The 19,531-nt window shown below is 44.2% G+C and overlaps 1 protein-coding gene across 3 annotated transcripts in view; it reads left to right on the top strand.

The window, feature by feature from the left end:
• Window positions 1-19,531, top strand: part of GPR160 (G protein-coupled receptor 160) — a 33,268-nt gene that overhangs the window by 5,952 nt on the left and 7,785 nt on the right. For all 3 annotated transcript variants that reach the window (XM_027876157.1, XM_027876155.1, XM_027876156.1), the window contains exon 2: window positions 18,382-18,526. The gene's annotated coding sequence lies outside the window, so the exon portion shown is untranslated. The remainder of the gene's footprint in view (window positions 1-18,381; window positions 18,527-19,531) is intronic.

Here is a 19,531-nt window from a genome sequence, read left to right as displayed (position 1 = left end):
ATTGTTTAACAGCCGGCTCTCTTGGGGGGTGGGGATGCACACCACACACTTTTCAAGTTTAAAGGGCATTATTAACATTTCCTCTATCACTTTCAATATTAGGCAGTGGACAAAACAATAACTCAGGTCCTAGTTAGGGTTGTTTGCAGATATTCAAGCTATAAATGCTCGCACTGAAAATTTAATAGTCGGCTCAACGGAGCGAGTTTGAGCTGGTTCCAGCCCACTCCTACATCCTCTTCCTTGGTGGCCTCATCAGCCCCCCGTGGGTTCAGTGACCTTCTGTAGGCAGATGGTTACCAGACCTGGCTTTCCAGTCTTTGCTTCTTTCCCGTTCTCCCCAGTCCTGCATCACCAACCTCCTGTTGGATATTTTCAATTGGATTTTCCATAGACATCTCAACCTCAACATGTCCAAAGCAGAACTCGCCATCCTTCCCCACTCCCCAGCCCTCAAACCCTCCCTCTTCCAAGCTTGCCTATTACTGTTGTTGAATATACCGGCGCCATTACAGTCATTGAGGGTGGCAGTTTCATTGTCATCCTGGACGCCTCACTCTGTCTCCCTTCACATTCCCAGCTGCCAGATCTTGCCTTTTCTTTCTCTATTTCTTGCATATGTCCTCTTCTCCCTTCACATACCCACCGTTAATTAGTTCAGGCCTTAATCACCACTTAATAACTCTTGCAACCCCTGCTTTTCCAGAAGCACAGGTCTGATCACGTCAAATCCCTGCTCAGTAAAGTCTAGCGCTCTTTATTAACTCTAATAAACCATGAGCTCCTTTGTTTGACTTTTACATTTTTTTTTTCATACTCGGCCCCCATTGTTGCGCTACATAATACTCCCGTTGCCAGACTTTGCGATGACAGTCATTCGTGCCTGGAATGCCCTTCCTCCTCCCCTTTGCCTCTTGGAAACTCTGGTTTCCTTCCGAGCTCTGCTCAAGCCCCACCTTTTTCATTAAGCCTTTACTGGTCTCCCCAGCTGCTGGCACAACTCCTCCCCAAAATGCCTTGTATTCACTTTGTACATGTCACCTATATGCTTATATGCATATGTGCTGTTTCCTCCGCTAGAACATAAGCTCTTTGAGGGCAGGAAACGCTTCACTTTTATCTTTGGGTCCCCAGCACCCAACTTGGTGCCTGGCACATAGGAAGCACTAAATCAATGCATGATTGGTTGATTGTTCGATCAAAGAGGACTTCATAAAGAGATGACAGTTGAGCTAAGCTTTAAAACATGGAGAGAAGAAGGTCTTGAATTCTTTCTCATTACTGGCAGCGGTCACCATTTCAGGTCTCCCCTTCTCCATATAAAGTCAGAGACTTGAGAATCTCTGGATAAAACATCACTTCTGTTTGACCTTTAAAACCCTTTGTAACTTGGCCCTGACTTAGCTTTGCAGCCCCTGGCATACATAGCACCATTTCTGGCACTCCATGATCCAACCAAACTTGGCATCAGTTTGAAAGCTGGCTTCAGTGGGAAGTGAGTGGAAGTGGGGACCCCAGTCAGGAAGCTATTGCTTTAGGCAGGCAGGTTGTAACCCAGACCTGTTGGGGAGAGCAGAGGAGGAAGGTACAAGGGCTATTGTATAGGGAGCATTAACAGGGTTTGGTAACTAATCAGATGGGAGGGAGGAATAGAATATTTATTACATGTTAATAATATATAATAATTATGATTAATATATTATATATTATATAATAATATACACAATAATTATTATATGAGATAGAATAGTAATGATGATGATAATCATAGCTAGTATTTATATAGCACCTCCTGTCTGCCAGGGACTCTGGTAAACTCTTTACAAATATTATCTCATTTGATCCTCACAAAAGCTCTGCAAGGTAGGTGCTGCTATTATTACATCCATTTTACAGTTGAGGAAACTGAGGAATACAGAGGTTGTGACTTGCCCCAGATCTACAGGCTGGATTTGAACTCGGGTCTCCCTGACTTCAGGCCCAGTGCTCTGTGCACTCTGGTGCCCCCTAGTGCCTCTCTATAGGTCTTTGAACTTGGTGTCAATGCCTGAGTTCAGATCCTTTCTCAGACATTTACTGTGTGACCCTGGGCAAGGTTGCCTCAGTTTCCTCATCTGTAAAGCAGAGGAAATAGTAGCACCTACCTCCCAGGGTTGTTGGGAGGATCAAATGAGGTATTATATGTAAAGAACTTTCAACACTTACAATATACAAAGCATGAGAGACAGGGATGGAAAGGTCAGACAGCTGCTCTCCAGAGCTTCTGTTCTGAGGGGAGAGATAAGGAATGTCTCAGCAGTAAGTCCGGTGGGAGGGTTCGATGGTCCGTGGGGCAGCAGCAGAGTACAGGGTCCTGCCTCTGCTGTAACGTCATTCGCAGTGACAAAATCCTGTCTGTTTGTGACGTTGGACCATTTGATCGGGCCAAGGACTGAACTTTCTTATTGGAGCCCTCGTAGGAAGGAGCCGTCCTCAGGGGCTGCTCCCCAGAAGGATGGCAGAGGGCGCTGGGCTGGAAGCTTTGCATCCCCAGAGGTCTCAGGGTCCTGGACCATCTCCATTGGGAACTGAAGGGAGATGGTGCTTAAGGGGGTGGGGTTGCTTGTGGTACCAGCTGCTTCAGCTAGGCTGTCGTGTAAGGACCGGACTAGACCACGGATTGGTGGCCTGGAGGGGGCTGCTGTGCCCAGGACTCGCTATCTGTCTGCGGCAGTGGGTTAGCAGTTGCTGGTAGTGGTGATGAAGGGGGCCCTCTTCTGCACAATGGTTTCTCCCCTCGGTGATAGCTCCAGGGCCTGGGCTAGAATGAATGAATATATATCTGTTTATATATATGTGTGCACATACTCATATATTGCATGCTGAATATAATATATAATGAATATAGTACCCAGTGTATATGTGTGTACCATATAATATATAGGCTGTATATAATATATATGTAATGTAATATATACGATGTCTATCTAATATACAGTGTATGTGTGTGTGCCATATAATATATAGGATGTATATAGTATATATGTAATGCAATAGATATGATGTCTATCTAATAGACAATGTGTTATGTGTGTCATTTAATATATAGAATTGTATATTATGTAATTTAATATATACAATGTATATGTAATATATAATTGTGTCATAGCACTATATATTATATGTAATGTATGTGATGTGTATATAATGTATGGTGTATGTTAGGTATAATTTATTATATAGAATGTATATATTATATGTAGTGTAATATATGATGTGTATATAATATATAATGTATGTTATGTGTGTCATTTAATATATAGGATGTGTATAGGTTGTAATTTAATATATATAATGCATATGTGTGTCATAGAATGTATTTATTATATGTAGTTATATATGATGTGTATATAATGTATGATATATGTATAGAATGTATATTATATATAATATGTGTATATACTATATAAAGTATATGGTATGTATGTCACAGACTATATATATGATATGTAATATGCACAATTGTATATAATATATACAGTATATTTGGTTCATCTATATATGATATATAAAACATATTGATATGAGTAATATATAATATACACACATACTAATTGTAAGTCTATGTGTATTAGTATTATGAGGGAGAAAGAAAAAGGAAAATCAAAGTGAATACCTTGGTTTTGAACACGGAGAACCGGGCTCAGGGTGGTGCCAGTGAGGTGTCGGTACCAGTGAAAGGAGAAGCCAGGTTTGAGAGAGAGATGGGAGTTTAAGATGTGGGCCCAGGGGAGTGGGGCCAAAGGTCAGATCAAGAGTTAAAGCTGGAATCCTTGGAAACACAGAGTGGTGGTTGTTTATAGGAGCAGAGGGGGAGGGATTGGAGGTGCACGACCAGAACCGGAAGCGGGTGGGGTGGGAAAGTTTCCCCAAAGTGGAGGAAGACTTAGGCTGGGAAAAGGCCTTTCGATTTGGTGATTGATGAGTGACTGTTAACGATCCCTTCATCCATGAACATTTATGAAGTGCCTGCTGTGTGCCCAGCAGCACATCAGTTGCTGGGAGCCTAAAGGCAAGAGTGAAAAGGGCCCCGTCTTCCGACAGCTAACATTGTCTTGGGGAAACACCGGACTTAACAAAGTAGATGGTTTGGGATGTGGAGACCTTAGGTGTAGACTCTTTTCAAGAAGTGAAAGGGAGGTGGGAGGTGGGACGACAGCTTGATAAGGTCTTGGGGTCAAAGCTCCAGGGTTGGTTGGTTTGTTTTTTAAACGCTGGAGCCTATTGGAGTCGGGGGGAGGGGGGCGGAGCCAAGATGGCCGAGGGGAAGCAGTGACTGCCTCGAGCTCTCCCCCAAACCCCTCCAAATACCTGTAAAAAATGACTCTGAACGAATCCTGAAGCAGCAGAACCCACAAAAAGACAGAGTGAAACAAATTTCCAGCCCAAGACAGCCTGGGTGGTTGATTGGAACGGTCTATTGCGCCAGGCTGGGAGAGGAGCGCAGTTTGGTGTGGGCGCGCAGGCCGCAGGGACCCTGGAGCAGGCCTCAGAGGACTGAATCGTGGGCAGCTGTGGCGGCTTCCAGACTTCTCAACCCACGAACGCCAAAGACAACTTGAAAGGTCAGTGGGAAAAGTCTGTGTCAGTGGGGAGAGAGAGAAGCCGGTGGTCTCAGCTCCAGTCCCCGAGCTCGGCGGGGGTGGCGGCTGCCTCCTGAGCTTCCGGCCCACTGACTGAGGGGGAATCGAGTGGCTGATAGAGGGGGATTGCAGGGATCTCTCCGCTGGTGCAGGATTCTCTTGCTTTGCCCGTGCTTGGTTCTGGGTCATAGTTCTGGGTGGTGGTCCTGGGGCGAGGAGGAGCGCTGGCGTGGTAGAGCTTGTAGTGGCTGTGGAGAGGAAACCCTCCTCACAGTTCCAAGACAGAAAAGAGTGCTCACAGACCAGAGCACAGGCCAGGAAAGGAGTAAACACCTCGCCCTTGATCATAGCACCTTGGAAGAACTGAAAATTTACAGGTCTTTAGAAGTATCTCTGAAAACAGCTGCACAAAACCCCTGAAGCTTGGGACAGTACATTCTCCACACTGGAAACAGATCCCTACCTTAACAAAGAGTTTATAACTCAAATAATTGGCTGGAATCATGAGTAAGCAGCACAAAAAGAGTCAGACTATATTATCTTACTTTGATCACAAAGAAGATCAAAACATACAACCAGAAGAAGACAACAAATCCAAAGCTTCTACATCCACGGCCTCCAAGAAAAATAGGAATTGGTCCCAGGCCATGGAAGAGCTCAAAAAGGATTTTGAGAAGCAAGTAAGAGAAGTAGAGGAAAAACTAAGAGTGATGCTAAAGGAGACCCAAAAAAATACTGAAGAAAATAACACCTTAAAAATAGCCTAACCCAAATGGCAAAAGAGGTCCAAAAAGCCAATGAGGAGAGAAATGCCCTAAAAAGCAAAATTGGCTAAATGGAAAAGGAAGTCCAGAAACTTACTGAAGAAAATACTTCCTTAAAAATTAGAATGGAGAAATTGGAAGATGGGGACAATTTGAGAAATCAAGGCACTGTAACACTAATCAAAAGGAATGAAAAAATAGAAGAGAATGTGAAATATCTCATTGGAAAAAAAACTGACCTGGAAAATATATCCAGGAGAGAGAACTTAAAAATTATTGGACTATCTGAAAGCCATGATCAAAAAAAGAGGCGAGACATCATCTTTCAAGAAATTATCAAGAAAAACTGCCCTGATATTTTAGAACCAGAGAGCAAAATAGAAATCAAAAGAATCCACCAATCACCTCCCGAAAGAGAGCCCCAAAGGAAAACTCCTAGGAATGTTGTAGCCAAATTCCAGAATTCCCAGTTCAAGGAGAAGATATTGCAAGCAGCCAGAAGGAAACAATTCAAGTATTGTGGAAACACAATCAGGATAACACAAGATTTAGCAGCTTCTACATTAAGGGTCCAGAGGGCAAAGGAATTAGGACTACAACCTAGAATCACCTACCCAGCAAAACTGAGTATAATCCTTCAGGGTAAAAAATGGTCATTCAATGAAATAGGGGACTTTCAAGCATTTCTGTGAAAAAGACCAGAGCTGAATAGAAAATTTGACCTTCAAATACAAGACTCAAGTGAAACATGGAAGAGGTAAACAAGAAAGAGAAATCATAAGAGACTTACTAAGGTTGGACTGTTTACATTCCTGCAGGGAAAGATGGTATTTGTAACTCATGAGTCCTTTGTCGGTATTAGGGTAGTGGGAGGGAAAAATTATATGTATGTATAGATAGATAGATAGATAGATAGAGGGCACAGGGTGAGTTGAAGATGAAGGAGTGATATCTGGAAAATACAATTAAGGGGTGGGAGAGGATTATACTGGGAGAAGGAGAAAGGGAGAGGTAGAATGGGGTAAAATATCTCACATGAAACAGACAAGAAAAGGCTTTTACAGTGGAGGGGAAATGGGGGAAAATGAGAGGGAATGAGTGAATCTCATTCTCATAGGATTTGGCTTAAGGAGGGAATAACGTACACAATGGTGTATGGAAATCTATCTTACTCTACAGGAAAATAAGGGGGGAAGGGGACAAGAGAGCAGGGGGTTGATGGGGGGCAGATTGGGGGAGGGGATAATCAAAAGCAAACACTTCTGAGGAGGGACAGGGTCAAAAGAGAGAATAGAATAAATGGGGGGTAGGATAGGATGAAGGGAAATATGCTTAGTTTTTCACAACAGGACTACTATGGAAGTGTTTTGCATGACTGCACATCTATAACCTGTATCGAGATGCTTACCTTTTCAATGAGGGTGGGTGGGGAGGGAGGAAGGGAGAAAATTTGTAACCCAAAGTTTTAAAAACACATGTTAAAAATTAAAAAAAAAATCTTTGGACGTAAAGAAAAAAAAAATATTGAAGCCTATTTCTTAGAAGGGCCAGTGGATAGGGAGAGATAGGAGATTCAAGAGAATATGAGAATGGGGGTGATAAATGGAGCAAGGCCAGGAAGGGGTACTACCAAACAAAAGAAGAGGGATTGTCCTGGGTAAGACCTGAGGGGGCTTCATCCTGGCCCAGGAGGGGATTTTCAGTGAAGACACTGGAAAACATGGAAGGAGCGGTGTAGAGAAAACGGAGGCTCGTGCTTGAGACGAGAAAAGATTTGGAACAGGCCGGCAAGGCTGACCTCCAGGAGTAGTGGATGGAAAGGTTTCTGAGAGCGGCCAGGCAGGTCCTCTGTTTGTAGTGGGAGGGTCCTGGCTTCATGACCTTTCAGCTTTGCTCAGCAGCTTGGGGGGGAGAGGAGCTGGAGAAATCCCAGGGCCCACCTAGGACCAGCAGCTGATGGGGAGGGCGGGGGCGGGGGGAACACCAAGGGATTCTGGCCACCATTCTTTGGCCAAGCGAATCTTGACAATGCAGACAGCAGGGTCAAGCCCTCCCTATTGTCTGCCACCATAATGATTTACTTAGGATTTCAGTGGAGAACAGTGACTGAGAGAATCGGGAGGGGTCAAGGAAGTATGGGCGGTCAGAGGGACGGGGTATTTCAGAGTCCAGCATCTTTGGGAGGGTCTAGTCCAGAGTTAGGGCCAAAGGGGGCCGGTGTGCAGCTCAAGTCAGCGTAGAGGTAGAGATGACTGGAGCCGGTAATACTGAAGAACTGAAGTCAGGCCTCAGAATTATCAATTAATTATTAATAATAATAATAGCTGGCATCTTTATAACACTTTAAGGTTTGCAAAGAGCTTTACAAATATTATTTCATTTTATCCTTACAATGACTCTGGAATTAGGGCTTATTACTATTCCCATTTTACAGATGAGGAAACTAAGTAAAGAAAGTGATGGAGAAAACGTTCATAATGTAAAAGTAGTGCGTCCATTTCCTGCTCCCACCGCCAGCACCACAGCTGTGTTTACTAGGATGGATCGCTTGGGAATGAGGAACCGAGACGACTGACCCAGGGCTGGGTGGATGAGAGTAGTCACAGTTTCAGAGCTGGAAGCCACCTCAGTGACCATCTGTTCCAAAGGAAACCAGGAATAAACATCTTCTCTGCAGCTGCCCAACAAGTGGTCTGTCACGCAGCCTTTGCTTGAAGGTTCCCAGGGAAGGGAGCTGCCTCCTTCCCTCCCTCTCCACTGAGGCTGCCCATTCTACTTTTGGAGAGCTGGGATTCTTTTTCTAGCATTCAGCTTAGTTCTACCTGTTTCTCCTGGTTCTGTCCTCAAATTTTTTAAGTCTTCAGGACCCCTTCAGGATGCTCTTCAACCTTATTAAGGACCCCAAAGAACTTTTGTTTATGTGGGTTATGTCTATCACTATTTACTGTATTAGAAATTAAAACTGATCATTTTTAAAAATGAGTTTTTATTGATGTCTTTTGTTGTTTTACATATCATAGTTTTCCCCCTCCCAGAGAGCCATCCCATAAAAAAAAGTTGGTTTTTTTTTTTTTTGTTGTTAGGCAATTGGGGTTAAGTGACTTGCCCAGGATCACACAGCTAGTAATTGTCAAGTGTTTGGTCTGAGGCCGCATTTGAACTCAGGTCCTCCTGACTTCAGGGCTGGTGCTGTATCCACTGGGCCACCTAGCTGCCCCAAAAAATAGTTTTTAAAGACGAGAAAAAAGAGGGAAATACTAGCACAGCCAATCAGTACAATGAAAGATGCAGTCTACAACCCTGTGGACCTCCCACCTTCCCAGGGGGGTGAGTTGGGGTCTTCTCTTTGTCTCCGCTTGACCTTTATAATTCTGTTACATTTACTTTCCATTCACATTGTTGTAGTTACTGTGTATGTTGTTTTCTTGGCTTTGCTGACTTCACTCTGCATCAGTTCATCCAGATCTTTCCATTCTTCTCCGTGGTCATCACACACATCACTTCTTCTAGCACAGTAATATTCCATTACGTTCACATACCACAGTTTTTTTATCCATTCTCCAATTGATGGCCAATGACTTTGTTTCCAGTTCTTGGCTGTCACAAAAGGTAGTGTTGTAAACATTTTAAAGTTTAGGGGGGCTTTCTTTTTATTGATGGCTTCTTAGAAGTCCAGTAATGGAGTCTCTGGATCAAAGGGCATGGACGTTTTAGTCACTTTAACTAATTTTAAATCGCTTTCCAAAACGGTTGTACCATCTCTCAGCTCCACTAACAATGTATTAGTGTGCCTATCATCCTCCAGCACTCCATACTGACTGTTTTCATTTTTTGTCATCTTCGCCATTTTGTTGGGTGTGAGGTGAAAGCTCACCTTGGGCTTGTTTTGATTTGCCATTTGCATTTGGAGCATTCTTTCATAGAGTTGTGAATACTTTATAATTCTGCTTTTGAGAATTGTTTATTCATATCCTTTGCTTATCTATTGAGGTGAACTGATCATTTTTTTAAAAAGTTTTTACTCTTCTAAAAATAACAGTAATAAACCCATCACATGTTAACAATTAACATTTTTATGAAAAACAAGATGTAATGAGAAGAGTGGCCTTTGGTTTTCATTTTTGCACGTGTAAATTGCAAATTGTTTTTGCACTATCTATACAAATGTCAGCACACTTGTTCCAGGATAAACCACAAGATCCAGAAAGTCATCTGACACTGAATATTTCATCACTTCTTCTTTCTGTTACCAGGCGTTCACATAAAAGGTCTCCTTTTGATGCGGATGGGGAAAAATAAAAGCGAAGTAGCAAGTCCAGCCACCCCGGTAGATTTATCCACTTGTAAAGCAAAATTACATTTCTGCGGAGATGTTAATTTGGTCTTCATGTTGGTAGAGAATGAGAGTCAAAAGGGCAAATAACGCCTTTGTATTATTATTGGAACAATTTTGACCTCACAATGTCCTGAAAGGGTTTTGAGGAGCTCTGGGGGCCCCAGACCACACTTTGAGAATCCCTGCTCTGTGATATTAATAAAGAAGGGAAACAGAGTCATGTAATCAATAAATAAAATAGATAAATAAATTCAATTCAAACACCATTTATTATTAGGCACTTACTGTACGCGGAAGCACTGGGGCCACAGATGCCCCGTGGGGGCCCCCAGACTACACTTTGAGAACTCCTACTTTGTGGCACAAATAAAGAAGGAAGACAGAGTCACGTAATCAATCAATAAATAATGAATAAATAGATAAATTTAATTCAAATACCGTTTATTATTAGGCACCTGCTGTATGTACAAGCATTAGGTTAGGTTAATCAGTCTGCAAGCATATATTGAATCCTTAGTACTGGCAAACCTAAAGAAAAGACTAATGAGATAATAGAAGTAAAAACACTTTGGAGCTTTAAAAGCGTTACTTCCTGGTAGCAAAAAACTGGAAACAGAGGAGGCCCATCTGTTAAAAAATGGCTGAACAGAGTGAGGTCTGTGAATATAAGGAAACACTACTATACCATAAGGGCAGCTAGGTGGCGCCATAGTGCACAGAGCGCTGGGCTTGGACTCAGAAAGACTCATCTCGAGTTCAAATCTGGCCTCAGACACTTACCTGTGTGACCCTGGGCAAGTCACTTTACCCTGTTTGCCTCAGTTTCCTCACCTGTAAAATGAGCTGGAGAAGACAATGATAAATCACTCCATTGTCTTTACCAAGAACACCCCAGATGGGGTCATGAAGAGTTAGACACAATTGAAAAATGACTGAATAACAAGGGTATGTATAGTTTAAGAGCTTTTTATAGGTGTTCGTGTTCATAGTTAAGATTGTTAATTGTGTCTTTCCCTGCACCCTATTCTCTTCTACTTTTCCCAGCTGTGTATTTTGTTTTTTTTTTCTTTTTTGAGGCAGTAGGGGTTAAGTGACTTGCCCAGGGTCATACAGCCAGCTCGTAAGTGTCTAAGGCTGGATTTGAACTCAGGTCCTCCTGGCTCCAGGGCCAGTCCTCTATCCACTGTACCACCTAGCTGCCCCCCTTAACTGTGTATTTTCAACAAGATTCAAAAATCTTGTTTCCCTACTCTCCCCGAAATGTTCTGGATTCAGGGTTAGAAGCGAAAGCACACTGCCTGATCCTTAGAATATGGGAAAATATGGGGTGTTTCCTTTTATCCAAGAAGGGAAGGATCTTTTTTCATCTGAACAGGTAGAGCTTGGCCGGGATGGGACCCAGTTTTCCCAACTGATGCCATTTCAGTCTTTCCTGTCTTTTAGTACAGATCTATGGGACTTTGAAATTTATCTCTGTGGTCTTATACATTCTTCTAGGCCCAGATCAAACACCACCTCCTTCATGAAGTCTGCCTTGATTTCTTCCCTCCTCCAACCCCCATCGGCTCTGGACGTGAGTGATCTGCCCCACGTGGACCTCTCTTATCTATTTGTCACACTCCACTTTTTGTAATCTCCTTGCTAGGTAGTAAAACCTTGATTTCGGGGGCTTTCTTTTCTTCCTCTGTGGGTTCCACAGTACTTGGTGCATAGCAGGCTCTCGGTAAATGCTGAATGAACGGCATTCATGGGGCTCAGCACCCCCTTCTCGGGGCCAATGATCAATTGGACTGGAGTTAGCGAGAGGAGAGGAAAGGCCAGGAAGGAAGGTGGAAGGGGGTTTGTGCTTAGCTGTGGCTTGGCACTCCCTTCCTGCCCACCCTACATTGTGTACATTTCGAGCCTCTGCTGGAGGAGGAAGGCAGCGCTAACTTTGGGGGGTGATCACAGGTGGCTTCCTGCAGGAGATGGCGCCTGAGCTAAGCCTTGAAAGTGGATGGGGATTCTAAAAGGCAGAGATCAGGAGGGAGGCTGGGCCAGGCGTGGGGGCACCTGGGATGTCTAATTGAGGTTGCGGCTGATTCCTCCGGTTTGGCTGGAATGTAGACTTTATAGAGGGATTTTTTCCTATTGTGACTGAGACCACTGGGACATCCAGCACCCTTCTGTCTGTTTCTCTTCCCCAGGAGGAAAGTACAAACTTTATCTTCACACTCAAAAACTTGTGGGTTTCATTTTTTTCCTTTTTAAAACACTTCCGGGTTTTCAGATTTAAAACAAGACTATCACAGCTGAGACAGTCAGGATTTGTACTTATGTTCTTAGGAGGAAATCCTTCAGGATTAACCCCCTGGCCAGCCAGATCTCTTCACTGGTTGGCAGAGCCAGTGAGTGGTGAGGCCACGGTACCTGCCTTCCTACATGGGGATGGTTGAGGGGCCCTCCTGACCCTCGGATAGCTCCCCTTAGTCGATGAAACTCGCACCCGGCACTCGCATCACACCTCATAGCCCTCCTTGAAGAGGTGTGCTGTTTAGGTGAGCTCAGGCATTCGGCGTTCCAGGCTCTGATGGAACAGGCAACCAACAGGTAGGGGAAGCTCTGAGCTCTGGCGTGTGGGTACAGGGGAGGAAGCCGTTATCCTTCTCAGAAATGTACTTCATTTTAGACCCTCTAACTTAGTGGAGAGCAAAAACCCTCCCTCCTTCCTCCAGTTATCTTGTCTTAACTTACCTGTGTACATGCTGTCTCTCCCCCAGCAGAAGCAAAGTCTTTGAGGGTACTTTGCTTTTTGACCAATTTTCAGTCTTTAATATTTGTATCAGTCTGCAGGCACGATGCCTTACACAGAATTGTTGTTCACTCCTTTTAGTCATGTCCGACTCTTCATGACCCCATTTGGGGTTTTCTCGGCAAAGATTCTGCAGTGGTTTGCCGTGTCCTTCTCTGGCTCATTTTACAGATGAGAAAACTGAGGCACACAGGGTGAAGTGACTTGCCCAGAGTCACATGGCTAGGAAGTATCTGAGGCCAGATTTGAACTTAGGTCTTCCTGACTGTAGGCGTGGCGTTCTATCCACTGCACCACCAAGCTGCCCTCTGAGTAGGCACTTAAATACTGAATGAATGGATGAATAATGAATGAATGAATGAATTTCCTGAGTCCAGGTTTTATTAAATGACGGGTCATATTATGAGTGAACATGTGGTGGAAACTTTTCTCCACAAGGTGTGGCTGTAAGGTAATGAGAGAGCCCTTGGCTTATCTGACTCCTAAAAACAGGAGTGAACAGTGGTGGGGATCTTCATAGGCAGGGCAGTTTTCAAAGTCAGCTCGTAGAAGTCTGCATCATTTTGTGGCCACGTGAAAACAAGTGACCGTGAGACAGAGTGTTAGAATTAACACCAGCTCTTGTGTGAGGGTGTAAGGGGTTGAAGTCAGGACCACAGCCTGACACTAAAGGGTTTTGTTTTGTTTTGTTTGGCTAGGCAGTCTGGGTTAAGTGACTTGCCCAGGGTCACACAGCTAGTAAGTGTTATGTGTCTGAGGCCGAATTTGAACTCAGGTCCTCCTGACTCCAGGGCCGGTGCTCTGTCCACTGCGCCACCTAGCTGCCCCCACTGAAGGTTTTAAGAGATTAGGAAGGAGAGATACCCAGATCGTTGGTGATAGTTTACATTTATTTTATAAATTACAAAGTTTTCAAAGCACTTTCCTTGTGAAATTGATTGGGCAAGAATGATTATCCCCATTTAAAAAAAATTATTTATTTTTAATTTTAACATTTACTTCCATAAGATTTTAAATTTGAAATTTTCTCCCCATCTCTCCCTACCCCAAGATGGTGTGCAATTTGATATAAGCTCTACATATACATTCATATTAGACCTATTTTCATGGAAGTCATGTTGTAAAGAAGAATTGGAACCAATGGGAGGAACCACAAGAAAGAAGAAACAAAAAAGAGAGAAAGAGCAAATAGTATGCTTTGATCTGCATTCAGACTCCACAGGTCTTTTTCTGGGTGTGGATAGCATTTTCTGATTTTCTCCATTTTACACATGAGAAAGTTGAGGCTCAGATCAAGTGACTTGCCAGAATTCACACCCTTAGTGAGAGTCAGCTGTCCGAACTGGAGTCTTTGGACTGTAGCACTCTCTCCACTTCAAGTGTATGGGAGACATCTTGTCAGAAGAGACTCCCGAGGGTGGCGTATTGCTTCCCAGAGAAAACTCTCTTTTTGGATAGTTGGATAGTAAGCACGGGGAGGTCGCAAATTCACTCATCTTTCAGTCAGTTCCTTGATAAGACCCCAGAGGAATGAAAGCCTTGCTATACCCTTCTTGCATATTAGTCTTGCTTATTTTCCATTATGCGGGTTATTGGGGGGGCTCTCAGCTCTTTTGGGGTCATAGGAGCCAAGGTTCTTAGAGCTGGACCATGAGGGGACCTAAAAGGCCACCTGTCCCAACGCCCTCATTTTACAGAGGGGGAGAATGAGGCCTGGGGACAGAAAGTGCCCACCCCTGCATCGCCAGGGTGCAGAATGGGGAAAGCCACGGCCTTGTGTTCTTTAGGACCATTTCATCTTTCTCAAAAAGCACATCAGCACCAGCGGGACGGTCAGAGTAATTGGTCGTCGGATCCTTTGTTTTCCTTCTTCCAGTTTTATCCGTCAGCGCCCTTGGGGTGACTTTGCTTGGTCAGCTTTCTTTAAACTCCTTTTAGCACCAACCAGACTTATCGCCTTGGCATTTCCTTGTTAAAGATAATGCACACCGCCATAGTTTCGTTTAAAGTTGGTAAATAACAGATGGTCTCTGTGTCATTCTGTTTCATTGTCTGGATTTTTATGTATTGGATTGAGTTAGAGTTTTATTTAATCTTTTGTTTTTGGTTTTGCCTTGTCTTCATTCAAAAGGAAAATCTTCCCAAAAGAAAAATTCCAGTGTGGTAATATATTGCAATGAAAATAGCTTTGGATTTAAAGTCAGAGGACCCAAATTCAAGTCCTGGGACTCTGACTCTCCCACTTGTTATCATCTGTGTGATTTTGTGCAAGTATTTGTTTTCTCAGCTGCAAAAAGAGCTCTGGTTAGACTAGATTATCTTTAAGGCCTCTCTCAGCTCTGAGTTTATAATCTTTTGCATTTGAAAACACACACACACACACTCGCACACACACGCACATGTATCATTAAAAGATAAAACAAAGTTTATCTTCCCAAAGAGGCCACTTATTATTTGAGTAACATAGACCACAAAAACTTTGAGTTGGTTCTGAACTTTCAAGGGAAGCTAAGCAAAAAAAGAAAGAAAGAAAGAAAGAAAGAAAGAAAGAAAAATGGGTGTTTTAAGGAAAACAGTAACCGGTGAGGAAACACAAGGTGTCTCTAGAATGACCTCTGTGGAAATCCAATGATGGAGAATCTGCTGAAGAGAGCTTGGAGGTCCCTGGGAAGGGTCTCAAAAGGATCATAGAATCCTAGGGCTATGGCTGGGAGGGATCTTAGAGAGGGCCTCAGGTATTGAAACCCTCTTTTTTTGTTCCTTGGGATGAATGCTATGCTCCACATGCCACTGGTGGCCAAACCACAAGTAAAGATAACATTGATTTATTTCTTTGACCTGCCTTTACCTGTGGTAAGGTAACTTTAACTCCTGGGCTTGGAGTCAGAGGACCTTGGTTTAAAACCCACCTCTGGGCCTTATAATGTGTGAGACTTGGAGCAACTCACATTATTTATTTCTCTGGGTCTCAGCTTCCTCCTGTATATTTGAGTATATAAAATTGGAAAGCCTTTTTTTTTTTTTAAACTAATAAAATCAGTGCAGCTAAGATAAAAAAAGAAAGCTGCTGATTGGGAAAAAAAAAAAAGAATCTTTGCCTCCGATATCAGTGATCAAAGTCTGATGTGTAAGATAATTGTAAGAATTCTGTCTTCCTTTCTTTCTCTCGGTTCTAAAACTACCACTCGTCATTAAAATGATTAGGTGGCCTAAAGACCCAGGTGGAGTATCAGAGAGAAAACATCGGTACCAGGATATGGGCCTCCTTAAAATTAACCTTGTTGACAAGGAGTTAATCTCGACATCCATGGCTGGCAAAGGGGATGGGAATTCAAAGAGAAGGATAACAACCAGCCGAATCCTGTGGGTGGGGCATCGGTATCCATGAAACATTCAAAGAACCAGAGATATGTCCCCTATTATGTTGGGTAAATCCTTTACGTTGGATCTAGAGAAAAGATACGGAAGAGGAATTTCATAAGCTAGGAACAAAGACTCACCCTAGTCTACGGTCCCAGATCTGTTGGGATATTGTATTTGTGAAAAGAACCCCCCTAGCCCTTTGAATCAGGAGACCAATCCTAGCTGCATGATTGGAAGCTATTGTCATTTAACTCCCCTGTGCCTCAGTTTCCTCATCTGTAAAGTGGGGCTACCTGTACTGCCTACCTCACAGCATTATCATGACAAAAATTATTTTTAAATCTTAAGACATGTGTTGAGCTCATTCGGCCCAAACTTCTTTGTCCAAAGTTCCGACGATCTCTCAATTGCCAGATCAGATGGCCTTTTCTCAATCCTCGTTCTGTCCTGGGCCCTCTTCTCTCCTCCCTCCACACTATTCATTTGTTGATCTCATCTGCACCTATGGATTCAATGATCATATCTATGCTAATGATCCACTTATCCAGGCTTAACCTCCTTACTGACCAGAGTCTCTGGTCTCCACCTGTCGACTGGACAGCTTGAACTGGATCTCCTGAAGACATCTTAAGACCAAAGCTGAACTCTCTTCCTACCCCCAACTTTCCCCTCTTCCTAACTCCTGTTACTGTTGAGGGTGCCCCCATCCTGCTGCTCCTAGACTCACTTTTTCTCACCTGCCACGTCCAGTCTATTGCTAAGATTTGTCGATTTTCCTTTCATAACATTTCTCCAGTCTCCAGTTTTTCCCATCCAGATGCCCCCTTCTCTCTCCTCTGATGCTGCCGCCTCTCCAGTGCAGGCCCTCGTCACCTCGCACCGAACCGTGGCAATCGCTGGCCAAAGAGTCTGCCAGCCTCCGACCTCTCCTCAGCCCATTTAGCTGTGAAAGGGGATCTTCCATGGTCCTACCGTGTCACCCCCTTACTCTATAAACTTCACTGGCTCCCTATCACCTCCAGAAGCAGACATAAAATCCTTTTAATTTAATTAATTTAATTTAATCCTTCATAACCTGCCTCCCCCCAACCATTTTTGCCTCTCCTTCCCTTCTTCCCTCCCTCTTCAGTCCGGCGACACTGGCCTCCTGCCCACTCCATCTCCAGTCTCCTTGCACTGTCTCTGGATGTCCCCCAAGCTGGGAATCCTCTCTCATCATCTCCTTCTTCTGGTTTCCCTGGATTCCTTCAAGTTCCAGCTAAAATCCTGCCTTCTACAGGAAGCCTTTCCTGATCCCCCTTAACCTGATTTCCTCCCTCTGTTGATTATTTCCAATTTATCCTGATTGTAGCTTAATTGTCCATAGCCATTTGCATGTTCTCTTCCCCTGTGGACTGCAAGCCCCTGGACAGCAGGACTGTCTTTTACCTTTTTTTGTATACCCAGCTCTTCACCAGTGCCTGGCATATAGTAGGTGCTTAATATATGCTTGTTGACTGAAGTGTCGAATGAAAGGAAAACATCTGTGTGGTCCAATGGAAACAACCCCGGCTCTGGAACCACAGCTGGTTTCACATCCTGCCTCTGAGATTTTACTGCTTATGTGACCTCAGGCAGATCTCTTACCCTTCCTCATCTGGAAAGGAGAGGATGAACCCCAAGGCACTTCCAGCTGTAAATCTGTGAACGTGTGTGATACAGAAGCTATGGGGGGCGGGGCTCTTCTGCAGATGTACCAAGACTGGCTGGCCAGCCCATTAAGTTCAGGCAGAAAAAGCCCTGGGGTCCTTCTCGGTGGCTTCCAGCCACTGTGAGCTGCCTACAGGTCTGAATCTACTACTGGCTGTGTGGTTGGGTCTTTGTTTATTTGAGGACTGACAGAAGGAAGAATGAAAATGAATTCTCCAAATGGCATAAATTCTCCTTTGTTTTTAATCTCTATGTCCCCTGAAGTCTAGGGTGGTTTGTTTTCTAGCCAGATATCCCTGATTTTGGACTCCAGGTGGGGACTTCCACTGAGAATTTAAGCCATTCCTGCAGGATTACTAAGCCAGCATATGTCAGAAGCAGGACTTGAACGCAAGTCTTTCTGACTCCCACAGCCGGCCCTCTATCGCCTATACCTTGCTGTCTCTCATAAGCACATAGTAGGTGCTTCATAAATGAAGAATTGAACTTTGTGGGGAGGGGAAGATGGGCCATTTTTGACTTTGTGAGAATCTGAAATGTAAATGAATGAGGATACCTAACTGCATCGACTCTCAGAGGTCACCTAGCCCTACCCTGAAGAGCCATCCCACCCAAGCCTGTCCTCCCCTCCCACCTCCCCAGGTCGGGGGCTCATGCTTACTGGCGGGAGTAGACCTCTCAAATTTGGGTGCTCTACCCAAATACCATTGTTCTCTTTAGATACTGGATACTGATGACTAAGCAAGGAATTGGAGGCAGGCCCCTGGTTTAAAGCAAGAACTCAGAGCTCATGCCGGCTCTTTTCTGACCCCACAGATCTTATCTGTCTCACAACATCCCAGAGAGGTGAGAGGCTGAGCTGGAGGTGGTGGCGGGGCTCAGGATGGAAAGGAACCAGGGACAGACCTAATCCACTTAGAAAGACCATCTGGACTGAGAAGTAACCTCTGGAGGAGGCCGGGTAAGTGCATTACCCATTCCCGTCCTTTGTAACCCTGCGGGCGCCGGTATTCAGATGAATGTTTGGAGTGGGTAAAGGTATTAGGTTATGAAGAGTAATCAGCTTTATAAATAGAATTTTGTGGGCTGAGCCAGTGGAAAGAAACCATCATCTCCTTCCCCCACCCTGCTAACCCCTGGTTTTCCAACCAACTCCCAAGAGATTTGGTGGTATCATCATCAGACCACTGGAATCCTGACCTCAACTTCCTGCTCTTCTTTCTCTTGGTCTAAGAATTTATTATATTAACAGTTACAACCCTTGTGGATTGATTGACTCCAAAGATAGCTTGATCCGAGATTTTCTGCAGGCTGTGGGGCTTGGGGTCTGATATATTTCTTTGTTGCCCACCCACCTAGCCCAGTGGTCTGTCCCTAGCAGGTGCGTGATAAAGCAGAAGGAAGAAGGATAAACACTTATTAAGCACCTACTGTGTGCCAGGCACTGTACTGGAGATATAAAGACAAAAATGAAGCAGGCTTTGCCCTCAAGGGGCTTCCATTCCACTGTACACATACATGTAAATACAAAGTAAGTGAATGGGAATTTCAGGGATGGGAGGGTATGAGAAAGCGGTAAGAACAATGGATTTTTATCAGCACTTTTTCCCAGAGGGACACCCCTAGTTCCAACCAAAAGTTTTGGCCCATGAAACTTAGGCAGCTCAAATTTTAGATCAACACTTTGTATTTTTTTATTGACACCCGAAGGAGACGGATGGAGCATGGTTCAGTGAGGCTGGGGCGTGGGTCAGGCTGGCAAGCCATCCCAGTGATGGCCTTGGTACCACGCACTTCAGAAGGGTTTGTAGCGGACTGGCCATCCAGGATTGCAGTCCCTAAGCCAGAGGTGCCATCATTTTTTGGTACAGCTTTAGGGGTCAGTAGAGTAGGGATGTGAGTGTGTATATGAGGGTGGTGTGTGTGTGTGTGTGTGTGTGTGTGTGTGTGTGTGTGTGTGTGTGTG

Source organism: Vombatus ursinus, unplaced genomic scaffold, assembly GCF_900497805.2.
Source record: "Vombatus ursinus unplaced genomic scaffold, bare-nosed wombat genome assembly UNPS02014810.1, whole genome shotgun sequence".
Lineage (NCBI taxonomy): Eukaryota > Metazoa > Chordata > Mammalia > Diprotodontia > Vombatidae > Vombatus > Vombatus ursinus.
Note: the sequence above shows the minus strand (reverse complement) of the source record. Positions and strands in the feature narration are given on the sequence as shown.